Here is a 16,717-nt window from a genome sequence, read left to right on the forward strand (position 1 = left end):
CAATGTATTCACAATGTTACAAGCTAAAAAAGAAAAATCATATTAAAAAGTTATTGCAGTGAACTTGCAAAATTATCTCTTGTAGCACTTACAAAATCCTCCATCTATTCCAGAAAAAAATTCTCAGCAAAGAAAGAACACGAGGATACTCTCTCAATCTGATAAAGGGAATCTATAAAAGTCTATGGTAAGCATATTTCTTCATTGTAAAAGAACTAATGTTCTCCCTCTAAGGTCAGGAATAAGTCACATGTCTGATCTTCCCAAATTCATCATTGGCAGGAAGGACTTCCTCATAACAGACTTACACATCTGGAGTGAAATTTCCCTATGTATAGCTGTGTGTATGCGCAATGCCTACGTGCATCATGTGCTCAGTGATGGGGTGAAGAGAAAGGTCATACTCGGCATGATTTCTTCCCAGCAGCAAAAGACTACAAAATTTCCATTCTTCTTTTTAATTCAATAACTTTTGGTTAATTTGACAATTTGCAATATGTGATAACTATATTTTGAATCCCAAATTGCACCTAGTATTAACTCAAATTCCATTTAGTATTAATTCAAAATCATTTTGTTTCGACTATTGAAGGGAAGAGAACCCAGGCTTGGGATCAGGAGTTCTAGTTGGGATCTCAGATCTGCCACGTAGACATGAACCTTATCCCTTTCTAATCTCAGTTTCTCATCCAGTTGAAAAAGGACTAGACTAAAAGACCCCCAGATTTTTTCTAGCTTCGAGATTTCATATGTATCTAGATTAATATCTCAACATTTAGCATACATCAGAATCACCTGGTGAGTTTGTTAAACGACACATTCCTAACTCCTGTGAGAGAGTCAGGAATTGTAGAGATTTTCATTCTGTAGATCTCAGGTGGAACCAGATGATTACATTTCTAAATAGCTCCCACATCCTAATGATGCTGCTGGTCCTCAGACTGTACTTGGAGTAGCACTGGTTTAAAAACTAAAGATTATACCAGTTGCAATTCTCTTTTAAGATACTAGATGATGTATTTTTCGATTAAAACTAGTTGGAAATACTCTAGTATGGCTAAATGGTTTTAAAAGCCCAACATAAGAAATATTTGTGTTTGTATAAAAAGCTAGTATTTGTTGTTTCATCTATCTATCTATCTATCTATCTATCTATCTATCTATCTATCTATAATACTTTAAGTTCTGGGATACATGTGCAGGTTTGTTGCATAGATATACATGTGCCATGGTGGTTTGCTGTACCCATCAACCCATCATCTACATTAGATATTTCTCCTAATGCTATCCCTCCCATAGTCTCTCACCCCCTGAGAGGTCCCAGTATGTAATGTTCCCCTCCCTGTGTCCATGTGTTCTCATTGTTCGACTCCCACTTATGAGTGAGAACATGTGGTGTGTGGTTTTCTGTTCTTGTATTAGTTTGCTGAGAATGATGGTTTCCAGCTTCATCCATGTCACTGCAAAGGGCATGAACTCATCCTTTTTTATGGCTGCATAGTATTCCATGGTATATATGTGCCACATTTTCTTTATCCAGTCTATCATTGATTGGCATTTGGGTTGGTTCCAAGTCTTTGCTTTTGTGAACAGTGCTGCAGTGAACATATGTGTGCATGTGTCTTTATAGTAGAATTATTTTTAATCCTTCAGGTATACAACCAGTAATAGGATTGCTGGGTCAAATGGTATTTCTGGCTCTAGATCCTTGAGGAATCACCACACCGTCTTCCACAATGGTTGAACTAATTTACATTCCCAAAAACAGTGTAAAAGTGTTCCCATTTCTCCACATCCTCTCCAGCATTTGTTGTTTCCTGATTTTTTAATGATCGCCATTCTAACTGGCATGAGATGGTATCTCATGGTGGTTTTGATTTGCATTTCTCTAATGACCAGTGATGATGAGCTTTTTTTTCATGTTTTTTGACTGCATAAATGTCTTCTTTTGATAAGTGTCTGTTCATATCCTTCTCCCACTTTTTAGTGGGGTTGTTTGTTTTTTTTCTTGTAAATTTATTTAAGTTCCTTGTAGATTCTGGATATTAGTCCTTTGTCAGATGGATAGACTACAAAATTTTTCTCCCATTCTATAGTTTGCTTGTTCACTCTGATGGTAGTTTCTTTTGCTGTGCAGAAGCTCTTTAGTTTAATTAGATCCCATTTGTCAATTTTGGCTTTTGTTGCCATTGCTTTTGCTGTTTTAGTCATGAAGTCTTTGCCCATGCCTATGTCCTGAATGGTATTGCCTAGGTTTTCTTCTAGGGTTTTTATGGTTTTAGGTCTTATGTTTAAGTCTTTAATCCATCTTGAGTTAATTTTTGTATAAGGTGTAAGGAAGGGGTCCAGTTTCAGTTTTCTGCATATGTCTAGTCAGTTTTTCCAACATCATTTATAAAATAGGGAATCCTTTCCACATTGCTTGTTTTTGTCAGGTTTGTCAAAGATCAGATGGTTGTAGATGTGTGTCCTTATATCTGAGGCCTCTGTTCTGTTCCATTGGTCTATATATCTGTTTTGGTAGAAGTACCATGCTGTTTGGGTTACTGTAGCCTTGTAGTACAGTTTGAAGTCAGGTGGCGTGATGCCTACAACTTTGTTCTTTTTGCTTAGGATTGTCTTGGCTATATGGGCTCTTTTTTGGTTCCATATGAAATGTCAAGTTTTTTTTTTAATTCTGTGAAGAAAGCCAATGATGTCTTGATAAGGATAGCATTGAATCTATAAATTACTTTGGGCAGTATGGCCATTTTCACAATATTGATTCTTTCTATCCATGAGCATGGAATGTTTTCCATTTGTTTGTATCCTCTCTTATTTCCTTGAGCAGCGGTTTGTAGTTCTCCTTGAAAACGTCCTTCACATCCCTTATAAGTTGTATTCCTAGGTATTTTATTATCTTTGTAGCAATTGTGAATGGGAGTTCACTCATGATTTGGCTCTCTGTTTGGTCATTATTGGTGTATAGAAATGCTTGTGATTTTTGCACATTGATTTTGTATCCTGAGATTTACTGAAGTTGCTTATCAGCTTAAGGACATTTTGGGCTGAGATGATGGAGTTTTCTAAATATTCAATCATGTAATCTGCAAACAGAGACAATTTGGCTTTCTCTCTTCCTATTTGAATATGCTTTATATCTTTCTCTTGCTCAATTGCCCTGGCCAGAACTTCCAATACTGTGTTGAATAGGAGTGGTGAGAGAGGACATCCTTGTCTTGCACTGGTTTTCAAAGGCAATGCTTCCAGCTTTTGCCCATTCAGTATGATATTGGCTGTGAGTTTGTCATAAATAACTCTTATTATTTTGAGATATGTTCCATCAATACCTAGTTTATTGAGAGTTTTTAAACATGAAGTGGTGTTGAATTTTATTGAAGGCCTTTTCTGCATCTATTGAGATAATCATATATTTTTCATCATTGTTTCCCTTTATGTGATGGATTACATTTATTGATTTGTGTATATTGAACCAGCCTTGCATCCCAGGGATGAAGCCAACTTGATCGTGGTGGATAAACTTTTTGATGTGCTGCTGAATTGGGTTTGCCAGTATTTTACTGAGGATTTTCACACTGATATTCATCAGTGATATTGGCCTCAAATTTTCTTTTTTTGTTGTGTCTCTGGCAGGTTTGGTATCAGGATGATGCTGGCCTCTTAAAATGAGTTGGGGAGGAGGCTGTCTTTCTCTATTGTTTGGGAAAATTTCAGAAGGAATGGTACCTGCTCTTCTTTGTACTTCTGGTAGAATTTGGATGTGAATGTATCTGGTCCTGGGCTTTTTTTTTTTTTTTTTTTGGTTGGTAGGCTGTTAATTACTGCCTGGATTTCAGAACTTGTTATTGGTCTATTCAGGGATTCTGCTTCTTCCTGATTTAGTCTTGGGAGTGTGTACATGTCCAGGAATTTATCCATTTCTTCTAGATTTTCTAGTTTATTTGCATAGAGGTGTTTATAGTATTCTCTGATGGTAGTTTGTATTTCTGTGGTATCAGTGGTGATATCTCCTTTATCATTTTTTATTGTGTCTATTTGATTCTTCTCTCTTTTCTTCTTTATTAGTCTGGCTAGTGGTCTATCTATTTTGTTAATCTTTTCAAAAAAACCATCTCCTGAATTCATTGATGTTTTGAAGGGGTTTTCATGCCTCTGTTTCCTTCATTTCTGCTCTGATCTTAGTTGTTTCTTGTCTTCCACTGGCATTTGAATTTGTTTGCTCTTGCTTTTTTGTTATTTTAATTGTGATGTTAGGGTGTCGATTTTAGATCTTTCCTGCTTTCTCCTGTGGGCATTTAATGCTATAAATTTCCCTGTAAACACTGCTTTAGCTGTGTCCCAGAGACTCTGGTATGTTGTATCTTTGTTCTCATTGATTTCAAATAACTTATCTATTCCTGCCTTAATTTCCTTATTTATCCAGTAGTCATTTGGTAGCAGGTTGTTCAGCTTCCATGTAGGTGTCCAGTTTTTAGTGAGTTTCTTAATCCTGAGTTCTAATTTGGTTGCATTGTGGTCTGAGACACTGTCTCTTTGTAGGTCTCTAAGAACTTGCTTTATGAATCTGGGTGCTCCTGTATTGGGTGCATATATATTTATAATAGTTAGCTCTTCTTGTTGCATTGATCCCTTTGCCATTATGTAATGCCCTTCTTTGTCTTTTTTGATCTTTGTTGGTTTAAAGTATGTTTTATCAGAGACTAGGATTTCAACCCCTGCTTACTTTTTTTTTTTTTTGCTTTATTTGCTTGGTAAATATTCTTCCATCCCTTTCTTTTGAGCCTATGTCTGTCTTTGCACATGAGCTTGGTCTCCTGAATACAGCACACTGATGGGTCTTGACTCCTTATCCAACTTGCCAGTCTGTGTCTTTTAATGGGGGGATTTAGCCCATTTATATTTAAGGTTAATATTGTTATGTGTGAATTTGATCCTGTCGTTATGATGCTAGCTGGTTATTTTGCCCATTAGTTGATACAGTTTCTTCATAGAGTCAATGATCTTTACAATTTGGTATGTTTTTGCAGTGGCTGGTACCAGTTGTTACTTCCCATAGTTAGTGCTTCCTTCAGGAGCTCTTGTAAGATAGACCTGGTGTTGACAAAATCTCTCAGCATTTGTTGGTCCACAAAGGATTTTATATCTCTTTTGCTTATGAAGCTTATTTTAGCTGGACATGAAATTCTGGATTGAAAATTCTTTTCTTTAAGAATGTTGGATATTGTCCCCCACTGTCTTCTGGCTTGTGGGGTTTCTGCAGAGAGATTTGCTGTTAGTCTGATGGGCTTCCCTTTGTGGGTAACCCAACCTTTCTTCCTGGCTACCCTTAACATTTTTTTCCTTCTTTTCAACTTTGGTGAATCTAATGATTATGTGTTTTGGAGTTTCTATTCTCGAGGAGAATCTTTGTGGTGTTCCTGGTATTTCCTGAATTTGAATGTTGGCCTGCCTTGCTAGGCTGGGGATGTTCTCCTGGTTAATATCCTCAAGACTATTTTCCAACTTGGTTCCACTCTCCCCATCACTTTCAGGTACACCAATCAAACATAGGTTTGGTCTTTTCACATAGTCCCATATTTCTTGAAGGCTTTGTTCGTTCCTTTTCATTCTTTTTCTCTAATCTTGTCTTCATGCTTTATTTCATTAAATTGACCTTCAATCTCTGATATACTTTCTTTCGCTTGATCAATTTGGCCATTGATATTTGTGTATGCTTCATGAAGTTCCCATGCTGTGTTTTTTCAGCTTCATCAGGTCATTTATGTTCTTCTCTAAACTAGTTATTCTGGTTAGCATTTCCTTTAGCCTTTTTTCAAGGTTCTTAGCTTCCCTGCATTGGGTTAAAAAATACTCCTTTAGCTCAGAGGAGTTTGTTGTTACCCACCTTTTGAAGCCTGCTTCTGACAATTCGTCAAACTCATTCTCCATCCAGTTTCATTTCCTTGCTGGTGAGGAGCTGTGATCCTTTGCAGGAGAAGAGGCATTCTGGTTTTTGGAATTTTCAGCCCTTTTCCACTGTTTTTTTCTCATCTTTGTGGATTTATCTACCTTTGGTCTTTGATGTTGGTGACCTTCAGATGAGGTTTCTGTGTGAACATCCTTTTTGTTGATGTTGATCCTATTCCTTTCTGTTTGTTAATTTTCCTTCCAACAGTCAAGTACCTCTGCTGCAGGTCTGCTGGAGTTTGCTGGAGGTCCACTCCAGACCTTGCTTACCTGGGTGTCACCAATGGAGGCTGCAGAACAGCAAAGATTGCTCCCTGTTCCTTCATCTGGAAGCTTCGTCCTAGGGGGCACCCACCAGATGCCAGCTGGAGCTCTATTGTATGAGCTGTCTGTCGACCCCTGCTGGGAGGTATCTCCCAGTCAGGAGGCACAGGGGTCAGGGACCCACTTGAAGAGGCAGTCTGTCCCTTAGCAGAGCTCGAGCACCGTTCTGGGAGATCTGCTGCTCTCTTCAGAGCTGGCAGGCAGGAACTTTTAAGTCTGCTGAAGCTGCATCCACAGCCACCCCTTCCCCTAGGTGCTCTGTCCCAGGGAGATGGGAGTTTTATCTATAAGCCCCTGACTGGGGCTGCTGCCTATTTTTCAGCGATGCCCTTCCCAGAGAGGAGAAATCTAGAAAGAAAGTCTGGCTACAGTGACTTTGCCTACCTGCAGTGGGCTCCACCCAGTTTGAACTTCCTGGCAGCTTTGTTCACACTGCTCACTTTGTTCACACTACTCAAGCCTCAGTAATGGTGGTTGCCACTCTCCCTACCAACCTCGAGCATTCCAGATCAACCAGACTGCTGTTCTGGCAGCAAGAATTTCAAGCCAGTGGATCTTAGCTTGCTGGGCTCTGTAGGGGTTGGATCAGCTGAGCTAGACCACTTGGCTCCCTGGCTTTAGCCCCTCTTTCCAGGGGAGTGAATGGTTCTATCTCGCTGGCATTCCAGGCATCAGTGGGGTATGGAAAATAAAATTCTGCAGTTAGCTCAGTGTCTTCCCAAATGGCTGCCCAGTTTTGTGCTCGAAACCCAGGGCCCTGGTGGCGTAGGCTCCTGAGGGAATCTCCTGGTCTGCAGGTTGCAAGGAAAAGTGGAGTATCTGGGTTGGGGTGCACCATTCCTCATGGCGCAGTGCCTCATTGTTTCCCTTGGCTAGGGGAAGGAGTTCCCCTACCCCTTGCACTTCCTGGGTCAGGTGATGCCGCACCCTTCTTCGGCTTGCCCTCCCTGGGCTGCACCCACTGTCTAACCAGTCCCAGTGAGAGGAGCCAGGTACCTCAGTTGGAAATGCAGAAATCACCTGCCTTCTGCATTGATCTCACTGGGAGCTGCAGACCAGACCTGTTCCTGTTTGGCCATCTTGCCAACCCTATTGTTTTATATTATTACCAGTGTCTGCTTGGGTAATGAAGTGCATGATTGGTTTATGTGTGTGCATTAGTAAATTTAACCTTTTTTATTGAATATCTTTTATGTATAAAGCTTTCTGGTTTGTATTTTGGGGACATGCGGTTAGTTTTCTTCTTTTCATGAGTTCATAATCAAGTATGGGAGACAAACATAAACACAAACGACTCTTAAATAAAGCACCAAATTAAAATGCCAAAATAGTTCTTAAAGAAGACTAGGTGCCTTTGGGAGGCTGAGGCGGGAGGATCACTTGAGGTCAGGAGTTTGAGACCTGCCTGACCAACATGGTGAAACCCATCTCTATTAAAAATACAAAAATTAGCTGGATGTGGTGGCAGGTGCCTGTAATCCCAGTGACTTGGGAAGCCGAGGCAGGAGAATTGCTTGAACCTGGGAGGTGTAGGTTGCAGTGAGCCGAGATCACGCCACTGCACTCCAGCCTGGGTGACCAAGCTTTATTTCCGTCTTAAAAATAAATAAATAAATAAAAATAAAAAATAAAAAATTCTTACAGAAAAAAACACAACATACTCCCCTTAAAAACAAAGAATTCTGAGGGAGAGATTAATTATACTTGCGTGGTCTACACGGAGAGTTTTGAGGATACCTGCAGAGAGAGAGAAGAAAAACAGAACTAGCAACCAAATTCTGGAGATATAGCAAAGAGAAAATGCCAGACTAAGGGAATATAAAAAAAGAGATATAAAGGTCATTTTTAAGTATTCTTCTGTTTTAGAAGACAACCAACTTATTGGAAACTTTCTTTTGTAGTACTACTTGCATTTTTAAGTAATATTAGTTTTATGTTGTGGAGAATCATTTAAAAATAATTGTTATCTAAAGAATATGCTTAGTCACAAAAACTGTCATTGGAACCATAAAGTATTTTACTTTTCAATCTATTCTATTAACTTTTAAATTCTATTCATCTTTAAATTCATTCTATTTCTATTAACAATAATATCTTCTAATGTTCACGTACATGAAAAATGTGTAAGCAAACAGAAAATTTTCAAGTCAAACACTGGTCAAATCAAATCCACAAGAGAGCAAACACTACTTCTAAAACTAAATTTTGGTAAAAACCATAATGTAACATGTATCTTCATATTTAATGACAATATATAACCATATGAGTAACGTATGGATATTATATTATTATTTGTTTTAGAAATTAAAGTTCTGGAACACAGATATTTAACCAGATTAATGTGCTGTATATATGGGATTTTGTATTTTATTATAGTTCCCTACTTGCATTATATTATAGTTGAAATAATATTCATAATAATTATGATTTATTGAATAGCTCTTATGTGCTATCTACATGTTATACCTTTTCTCAAATGATCCTAACAACCCTAGAAAAGAAGTAGTACTAACTTCATATTAAGTATGACTTAAACAAGTTATGCACCTTACAAATGGTATGGCAGATTTCTGCTTGACCACACAGTGAATGCTTTACCCATACCACCTATTTTGCTTTGAACTATTCTGTTTTGGCCTGGGAAGGGGAATTACTGATGATATGATTGTTTAATGGTTAGACCTACTACACCAGGCTTGTATCCATTGCTACCTTTTTGTATGTCTCTGAATTATCAGATAGAACAGGAGCCTCCTGATTGAGACTATGTACTATTAATGGATCATATGTATCCAGATATATTTACAGATGGGAGACATTTCAGAAACATAAAGGACAATAAAAAATAGCAGAATTTACAATCTTAAAAACATGGTTGCAGAAGCAGAATGGGAAAATCATGTAGGCAGTCAAGACAATACACACAATGGAAACATGTCATCTAGGACATGAAGAAAACGTTTTGGGCCAAGTAGTACAGCATGTTTCGTTAGATCTAAACAAATGTGCATGTCTACAACCCCAAATCTGTCATCTCATTTCTTTCCTTTTCCACAATTATCCAATCTTCAGTTTTGCCAGTAGTATCAGAGACATTTTCTGCTCTTAAACTCTAGCTTTCCGTGACACTTCCTTCTGGAAAGTGTCCAAAGCGTGATCCCTCTCTAGTTTCTCACACATCTGTGCATTATTAGCCTGTTTCTGGTTAAATCGTGTGGCAGATGAACTACAGCCACAAATTCTTTGACATTCTTCCTATAGGGAGGTGGGGCCTATTTGCCATCTCCTTGAATCTGGACTGCCATTAATCTGTTTCCACTAATGGAGTGCAGTGACAGGGATTATGACAGTTCTAGACCTTGTTTCTATGAGATTGGCAGCTTCTACTTCAGTCTCCTAAAGCCCCCAGGGACAGAATAAGAAGTCAGATCACACTGCTGGAGAGACCACATGGAGAGTATTGAGAATATGTGGAGAGAGACAGAAGAATCTAGCTGAGCCCAGTCTTCCAATTGACCACAGCAAGACATAATGCATGGAAGTAAAAGCACCTTGGATCCTTGAGCCCAGCCCAGCTTCCAGGTGAAAACTAGTGAGTCAGCACCCTGTGGAGCAAAACAATTGCCCAGCTGAGTATGCCATATATATATATGAATATTCTGCCTTGCTTTGCATGTTGGTCTATTTTTATAAAATATGCATGTCCTTTTTTGCATATGGATCCCTGTCTGTAATTATGTTACAATGAGACTCTCTTTATATCAGTTTCCCATTGCCTCTGTGGGATGTGTCTGTGTTTATCTCGTTGATTCCTTTCTGCCTGATCTTTATGTTTATATGAGTCAGTTTTGCCTATTTAGTTAACTTTCTATTTCCCTTTTCTTTCCTCTTCACTGTTTCTTTCTAATAATTTCTCTCACTTTCTCCCAGGACAGGTAGTGAATTAGAACACAGATACTGGAGCCCAATTGCCTGGGACCAGACTTCAGCTCTGCCATTTACTGTGGGATGACTTCGAGCAAACTTTTTCATGTCTTAGTGTTGTTGGGGTTTTCTCATCAGAAATATGAAGGTATAATAGTCTTCACCTTATAGAATTGTTGTGTGGATAAATTAATATCTAGATAAATACATGTGTGTATATATGTACATGTATGTCTATGTACACACATATATATGTGTGTATTAGAATGATAGCCCTAAGCGTTAAATATCATTCTAATTAGTTCTAATTCTCACTGTGTTTCCTTGTCTCTATTCCTTGTCTTTTTCTCTTCTACTTCTCACATTTCTCTGGAAAGTAACTGACATGAAAATGTTATTTTCTGAGTAAATCAGTAGAATTCAACACTCCCATTATTAATTTTAAAAAATGAGTAGATTGTAATACACTTCTCTCTCTTAAAAAATTCCTCAATTTAGGCTGGGCACAGTGGCTCATGCCTGTAATCCCAGCACATTGGGAAACCGAGGTGGGCAGATCACCTGAGGTCGGGAGTTCAAGACCAGCCTGACCAACATGGAGAAACCCTGTCTCTACTAAAAATGCTAAATTAGCTGGGCATGGTGTTGCATGCCTGTAATCCCAGCTACTCAGGAGGCTGAGGCAGGAGAATTTCTGGAATCTAGGAGGTGGAGGTTGCAGTGAGCCGAGATCATGCCGTTGCACTCCAGCCTGGAATTAGAACTTATAAATGATATGTAACGCTTAGGGCTATCATTCTAATACACACATATATATGTGTGTACATAGACATACATGTACATGTATACACACATGTATTCATCTAGATATTTATTAATTTATCCACACAACAATTCTATAAGGTGAAGACTATTATACCTTCATATTGTACTCCAGCCTGGGCAACAAGAACAAAACTCTGTCTAAAAAAAAAAAAAAAAAAAAAAATTCCACAGTTTATATAATAATCTTTAAACTTGTATAGACATTGACTTTAAAATTTTTCACTCCTGAAGTGCAATATATGAAAAGATTCCTCATCTAGGCTTAGTATAGGGAAGAATTTCAATCCTTTTTTTTCTGGAGTGGCACACCTGACAGATGACATTCTTAGGAGGGACAATTCTGAGTGAAATTGGGAGGTATAGTAGTCTGTTCTTATGTGGCTAATAAAGGCATGCTGGAGTCTGGGTAATTTATAAAGGAAAGGGGTTTAATTGACTCACAGATCATGATGGCTGGGGAGGTCTCAGCAAAGTTACCATCATGGCAGAAGGGGAACTAAACATGTTCTTCTTCATGTGATGGCAAGAAGGGGAAGTATCGATCAAAAGGGGGGAAAGCCCCTTATAAAACCATCAGATCTTGTAAGAACTCGCTATCGTGAGAACAGCATGGAAGTAACCACTCCCATGATTCAATTACCTCCCACCAAGTCCTTCCCATGACACGTGGGGATTATGAGAACTACAGTTCAAGATGATATGGTTTGGACACAGCCAAACCATATCAGGGTCTTGTGCAATTTCTGACAGAACATCTCTAAGTTTCTCATTTCTCTTCTATTCAAGACAATATATTGCCTTAGGTAAATTTTCTCAGCAACATATCAACCCTGAGACAAGAATGTGTGTGTGTACAAGTGATTTGTAAAGAAAGTACTTGCAGGAGATTCCAGGAAGGAAATAGTGTCAGCAGGACAATAATACAGGAGAAGTCAGGTAAGAGCCTCAACCTGATTTTGTGGAAACATTAAATTCTCTGAAATGTAAAATTCACCACAGCATTTTCCTGATTGAAGAAGGAAGAAGACCAAGCTTTCATATTTTTGCATCAGTAAGTAATCATCCAAGGACTGGGGATGTGGGAGGTACATAAGCTCCCAGGAACTTTCAGCTCCTTTGCTCTTAGCCTGTAGTCAAAATAGCTTCAGCTGTCTTCAGGCAGTTTTTGTAAGAGTCTGAGGTATAGGCCAGAAACTGGAGGAGGGCTGCTCAGGAATGGTAAGGGCAATCTAAAGAGATCTAGACAGAACGCTGAGACTCTCCTGGCCCTACATATGTCAAAATGCAAGAATGGGAGTAATAACAATTTAAGAATAAAATTTGAATCTGTTCAAGTTTACTTTCTAAAAACAAGTCACTCACAAGTGTTGGTACTTTAACATCTAGCAGGTGGCATCCTCCCTATCTGGTGGCTACCTTTTGTGTCACAACATGGTTATATCTAACTAGCTAGAACTTAATTTCTCTTTCTTTTTAGATTAGTAACATATTTGTGCCTTAATTCAAACTCAGTTTTTCTGTGATTGTATTTGCAAGTTAGCACAAGTACCAATGACATAAGAGAATAAGAGTCATTTCAAAGTGAATACAATCACAGTTTAATTAACCTTTTCAGGTCAGCATGGCTTCTAAATTAGGTGTGAAGAGTTGACTTCTGATACTATTGGGCTATTCGAGGTGACCCAGGCCATCCTGAAAAAAATCAAGAGAGAGACAATTTCTTACGGATTCCCTGATTTCATAGGTGCCAAATGGACCCTTATGTCCTCTCCTAAGCCCTGCAAAGCCTTTCCCTGAAGGGTGTCTAAAGCACAGAAAAGGCCAACTGAGGGCAAGGCATGAGGCACAGAAGTAGGGAAGCTCGTATTTGGCAGCCACGGTCTCTCTTTTGTTTGAGTCTCTTTTTGCCCCCTCTGGGTGTCTTGTAAATGTTTGCCTCACCTCTGTGCTTCTTCTCTACCAAAAAAGAAGAAAACTAATACGGAGTTTTAACTACGTTCACCATAAACTCTATGGTGCTATGTGTAAAATGGTTAAATAGATACACACTCAACTGCTGTAGTCAGTGTTGGCATAGGATGTGTCATACATGATATTCATACTTTAGTCAATGTAAAAGTTGTTATTACCCCTCCAGAGACAACTGCTCTTGCCCAAATTTGTGCAACATAATACCAATGCTCTCTTGAGAAGTTTCTTCTCTTCCTCCCTGCTTCCTTCCCTTCTTTCCTTTCTTCCACCCATCCATCCATCTTAGAAAGAAACAGATAAACAGGGAAAGGGAGGCGGGAGAGAGTAAAAGAGAGAGAGAGAGAGAGAGAGAGTGAGATCATGCACACACAAGCACACACGAACATTTCAAGGTTAAGAAATAAGGCAGGCTGAAATTATTTTGTGGCACAAATTAGAAGAGTCAACTCTCTGTAGAAATCAGATGATTAGTGAAATTTAAGCATTTGTAGATACAAAAATGAAAGCCAGTCTGAAAATAGTAATGAGGGCTTTTAAATAAGAAAGACACAAATCCCAGGGTAGGTGGCCTGATAAAAACTATCAGGGCAATAAATGTGAATATAAGAGGATTCCAGACAGGAGCAGTACAGATACCAGCTATCTTCATTCAAACTGGCTAAGGAGGTCTCATAAGCTCCTTAGTAAAATATAGCTAAAAGTCTATTTTAGAGCCCTGCTATATGAGTTCATCAACTTCCATATGTATATGTTTGTATTTAGTTATGACAAAATAGATGAATGTCTGATTATGTGTACATATATACATGTAAACTGCAAGAGATTTTATGGAAAGAGATACGGCTATGACTAGTCAGGATAGGGCATCTCAATCACCTTAATTTGATTCTTAACAGATACAATACCCACAAATCCAGGAAAAAATATATAGAGAGAAAACAAAACCAAATAAAATAATATTTTATTACTATCTGGGGTTGGCTCCACACTCGCATGGAGATCTTGGGTGGGATGAGCTTAGATTAACCATTCACTGATTCTTTTGGCTTGGTTGATTGGACCTATGTAGTCTAGGATAAAAGTTGAGTGGAAGACCTACTTGCTTTCTTTGCTTCTACTCCAAAGTTTAAATCTGAATTCTCAATGTCAGCACTCATCGAGTCAACGAAAGCACACCTCTAACAACAAGCAGTGGAGGAAAGCACTGAAGGCTAAGATAGTATTTGGCTCAAAGAGTAGGGCAGAGCTGGTTGGATTCCCATCCTCTGTGTTTTTTGGGTTGGCTATGAGGGGACCTCAGGGGAGCTTCTTTGGCTGTTCTTATGCAGCTGGGCGGAAAACTAGCCAGGGTTATACAACATGCACCAGACACAGCTTAGCTCAGTTATATAAGGCCAGAGATATAAAGTACATAAAGTTGATATTTTTTCTCTAAAACCGAACAAAATGAACCCCTCCTTTTAATCAAGAACGTCCTCTGTTCCCACAAAAGAAGTCCCTTAAATGGATTTTACCCTCAAATTATTCCTGACTAAACATTGAAATTCTATAATGGTACAGGAACATAGATTTTCTTTTTGCCTCTTTTCCTGCTGTTGGAACTGTTGTTCAGGACTTCCAAAGTGTTAGTATGTCAGCTCCAGATTTAGAAGAGCTCTGATGAATTTATTTGTTCAGTAGCTTTCCCCCTTCTTCATGTGCAGCTCTCATTCATTTGTATTTTCATCCACCTGGTTCGGATGGGAGCTGACAGTCATTTGCCCGTGGATGGGAATATTCCCCAAACTGAGCAAACCAGAATTTCTTTCCAGGAAGTGAATCTCTTTCTATTTCTTCTCTAATCAAGAACCTTGGGATGTTCCCCTTGATTAGTTAGTTAGGAGGCATTCCACATATTTACTGTATTGCAAAATTTAGGAAAATAAAGCTGTCACCATCCAGTTCCCCAAAGTAATAGAAATGATGAGAGGTAGGGGGAACGTCCCAAGAATATTACCATATTTAGAAGATGCCTTCAATATCTGTTTTATCCCTGAGGCTAGTTCAATACTTGTTCTCCCAGAGTTTTGGTTGTTTGGTAATTTTCTAAGTTCTGAAAATGAGACAAATATCTTCGCAAAAAAAATAAATCTTCCTTTTTTCTTAAGCTAGTTCAAGGTGGGTTTCTGTCACATATGTCAGATACCAAGACTTACATTTGTTTTATTTTATCCCATGAATACATTGCTACACCATTTCTAACTGGGGCTTCAGCTGCAAACTTTATATTGGGAATTCTAGTTGATGAGACTGGGCCTTCAGATTGGGTTAGAATGAGTGACCTATTTATAAAACTTGCCAAAAGTTGTGGACTTTTCTTACTCCACTAAAATCTACCTCGGGGTTTTTATTGCACGGCAGGGACTGCTAGTGGTTTGCCATAGTTTGCATTCTAATTTTCTTTCTTGTAATTAAAACCGTGGATTTTAGCTGGACATTTGGTTCCCTGGAAATAAGGCTTTCTTTTCTAATCTTCCTTGTGGCTAGGTATGGCCATGTGACTAAGTTCTGGTCAACAAGACATAAGCATAAGTTTTTGGATTTTTGTTTATAGTTTCACAAAACCCTCTGTAATGGTCATTTGACATATGCCTTTTGCTTCCTTGCTTTTTCAGCTGGCTGTAATGCAGTCCAGATGGAACTTGACCAGTTTTCTTAGGTCATGAGGTGGAAGTCATGAGCTAAGGTTGATGTAGCTGGGTCTACTCTTCTTTGCCTCATCAATTAAAATGCCGTATGCATACTCTCAACTCCTAAATATATATCTCTAGCCCAGACCTCTCTCAATGGATGGAATTTAATATCTGAATGCCATCAGCATCTCCACTTGAATGTCTAAAATGTCTCAAACTGAACTCCTGATTCTTGCCCCAAATCTCTCTGTACTCATAGTTTTCTTCATCTTAGTGGATGACTACTCCCATTTTCTGGCTAGTTAGACCAAACACCTTAGAGTCACATTTCCACATTCACTCTATCAGGAAATCTTGTTGTCCCTACCCTTCAAAACAAATCTCAGTCTAACCACTTCTCACTGATACTGCAGCCACCATTTTAGTCTTAGCTGCAATGTCTCTTGCCTCAGTTACATGGTAGCCTTTTGAAATCTACATCAGGGCATGCCATGGCTCTACTCAAAACCCTCCAATGGTAGCCCATTGTCCTCAAAGGGAGAGCCTGACATAAGCTGGCTCCACTGTGACCTCTATGACCTCATTATCCTATTCGTCTACCCCAGCTCAGTCCTGAAGCATAGCTCAGTCCCATACAGGCCCTGTAGTGCATATCTTTAGGTTTGTTTTTTTTTTGTTTTGTTTTTTTTTTAACAAAAAACATGAGACTGAAATAAACTTCATTCTAGTTTAAGTCACTGTTACTTTGTTTATAGCCAAACTAACCATAAGTGATAAAATATTCTGGTTGGAAAAAATTCCAGTTGAAGTCACATCCAATAGCAAGAAGACTCAGAGAATAATTTAAGGGTCTTCAGTGACTAGAAAGCCCTACAATGACTGATAGCTCTTAGCACAGTTAGCAAATATTGTGCCTATTTGTTTCTTTAGTTGTTTGGGGTTTTTTTTTAAGTCATCTTATTCTTCCTACTGAATTATATGCTCTGCAAAGGCTGAGACCATGACTATCTTATCATCAGTGTCTACCACTGTGCCTGGCACAGAGTAGAGAGCCA

The 16,717-nt window shown here is 38.7% G+C and overlaps 1 long non-coding RNA gene across 1 annotated transcript in view; it reads left to right on the plus strand.

Moving 5' to 3' along the window:
* The window catches only part of LOC126953283 (uncharacterized), a 30,704-nt gene extending 14,354 nt beyond the window's left edge, over positions 1 to 16,350 (plus strand). Inside the window, exon 2 of the long non-coding RNA XR_007725175.1 lies at positions 114 to 16,350. This is a non-coding gene — a long non-coding RNA (uncharacterized LOC126953283). The remainder of the gene's footprint in view (positions 1 to 113) is intronic.
* The last annotated feature ends 367 nt before the right edge of the window (positions 16,351 to 16,717 follow it).

The sequence above is a fragment of the Macaca thibetana genome, chromosome 4 (genome assembly GCF_024542745.1).
Source record: "Macaca thibetana thibetana isolate TM-01 chromosome 4, ASM2454274v1, whole genome shotgun sequence".
Classification (NCBI taxonomy): domain Eukaryota; kingdom Metazoa; phylum Chordata; class Mammalia; order Primates; family Cercopithecidae; genus Macaca; species Macaca thibetana.